Source organism: Cucurbita pepo, unplaced genomic scaffold (genome assembly GCF_057944985.1).
Source record: "Cucurbita pepo subsp. pepo isolate OVF unplaced genomic scaffold, ASM5794498v1 scafford_96, whole genome shotgun sequence".
Lineage (NCBI taxonomy): Eukaryota > Viridiplantae > Streptophyta > Magnoliopsida > Cucurbitales > Cucurbitaceae > Cucurbita > Cucurbita pepo.
The window spans coordinates 30,001-32,500 of record NW_028257999.1 but is presented as its reverse complement, the minus strand read 5'-3'; positions in this window follow the sequence as shown (position 1 = coordinate 32,500).

Sequence of the window (2,500 nt, the reverse complement as noted above, 5' to 3'; positions counted from 1 at the left end):
GCACGCCCACGTCGCGCACACCCCCGCACCCGCGCCCCCACCCCCCTCGCGCAGCACACGCCAAGCCCCATCCTATGCTATGTGCGATACATGCCCTACCAACACCTCATGCACCCTTACACACTCATAATGTCCACCAACACCCTCCAACGCAAACATACCTACAATCATATCAAAAGTGTTGGATGTTACCTCCATAAAAAATCATCACACCCAACAACAATTCATCACACCTAACATCCGTGGAAAGTAAGAACATGTATAAGCCTTGGACTATAAAAACATCATCAATGAAATGAACTAAGAAAAGAGTGATGAATTATTTTTTTCTTTTGGTTATCTAAAACAATGAAATGAAGAGTTTTGATACAAGAGTAGGTACATTAGACCAAGACGCCCACCATGACCTTGTTTTTACACCCATCACCCATTTAATTGTCAAAATACGTGTGTAGTGGTTGTTTTATTATTATTTTTTTTTTCTGGGAGCTAAGCAACTTGAAAGAATTATGCCCGCAAAATTTCAGATTTTTTCGACAACTATAACTATTTTTTCTAATTTCTTATTATTTAATATTTAAAAATTCATTAAAAAAAATTGGTTGGTTGAAAAATTATGAAACTTGATTTTTAAACTCTTTAGAATGTCCCATTAATGAATCAATCCAGCTCACGGAAAAAAAACAATATAAAACTTGAGATATTTGACTGTATGACCGTTCGGAAAAATCGTATCTAGGCCTGGCAGACCAAAAATGCCTCAAAATGTACTATATAGGGGGGTGACTAGTCTGCATGGGCTGGGCACGGGGGTACCCCTATATCTTCCGCCACCCCCACGCCCCAAGCACTATGTGCCGCACATGGGCATATGCTTGGGGCACGGGGGTGGTGGTCGGAGGTCGAGGCCGATTGATGGTGGCGGAATGCCCACGGTGAGGTGGTGTCGGAATGGTCCTGCGTGCTCGCCCGCCCTGCCCCACCTGCGTGTTCCCGCGTGCGCGCGCCCCCCGCCCCGCCTCGCCCGCGTGCTCCCGCCTGCGCGCGCCCAGCCCCGCCCCGTCCACGTTGTCCCGCGCGCGCGCGCCTCGCCCAGCCCCGCCCGCATGCTCCCGCGCGCGCGCCCCGCCCAGCCCCGCCCGCGTGCTCCCGCGCGCGCGCCCCGCCCAGCCCCGCCCGCGTGCTCCCGCGCGCGCGCCCCGCCCTGCCCCGCCCGCGTGCTCCCGCGCGCGCGCCCCGCCCAGCCCCGCCCGCGTGCTCCCGCGCGCGCGCCCCGCCCATCCCCGCCCCGCCCGCCTTCTCTCGCGCGCGCGCCCCGCCCAGCCCCGCCCCGCCCGCCTTCTCTCGCGCGCGCGCGCCCCGCCCTGCCCCGCCCACGCCCCATCCATCACCCATTAATTGTGAAATTACATGTGGAGTTGTTGTTTTTTTGTAATTTTTTTTCTGGGAGCTAAGCAACATGAAAGAATGATTCCCACAAAATTTCAGATTTTTTTGACGGCTCTAGCTATTTTTTCTAATTTCTTATTATTTAATATTTAAAAATTCATTAAAAAAAATTGGTTGGTTGAAAAATTATGAAACTTGATTTCTAGATCCATTACAATGTCCCATTCATGAATCAATCGAGTTCATGGAAAAAAACAATCTAAAACTTGAGATATTTGACCGTATGATGGCTCAGAAAAATCGTATCTAGGCCTGGCAGACCAAAAATGCCTCAAAATGTACTATATAGGGGGGTGACTAGTCTGCATGGGCTGGGCACGGGGGTACCCCTATATCTTCCGCCACCCCCACGCCCCAAGCACTATGCGCCGCACATGGGCATATGCTTGGGGCGTGGGGGTGGTGGTCGGCGGATGAGGGCGGTTGACGGCGGCGATGCGGTGGCGAAACTTGCACGGTGAGGCAGTGTCGGGTGCCTTTGGGCGTGCGACATGAGCCTTGTTGAGAATGAAATGTTGCGATGTTGCCTTCTAACTTGGGCTGGCTTGAGGATGGTTGATGGTTGGCACGATGATGAAACATGCAATGTGGGGTGGAGCCGGGTGCCTTCGGGCGTGCGACATGAACCTCGTTGAGTGTGTGACGTTGTGGTGATGCCTGCCAGCCTTGGGCCAGCCCTATGTTTTGAAGGCCGGTGGTGCCAGAACATGTTCGGCTGGTTGGAATCGGGTGCCTCTGGGCGTGCGACACGAGCCTCATTGAGCACGGAATGTTGCGATGTTGCCTTCTAATTGGGAATCTCTGGTGTGAGGAACTGTGGATGGTTGCTAGTATGACGATGAAACATGCAAGGTGGGGTGGAGCCGGGTGCCTTCGGGCGTGCGGCATGAACCTCGTTGAGTGTGGGACGTTGTTGTGGTGTATGCCTCCCTTTCTTGGGCCAGCCCTATGTTTTGAAGGCTGCGTGGTAGCAGAACATGCACGGTGGGGCGGTGTCAAATGCCTTTGGGCGTGCGACATGAGACCTGTTGAGAACGGAATGTTTCCTTCC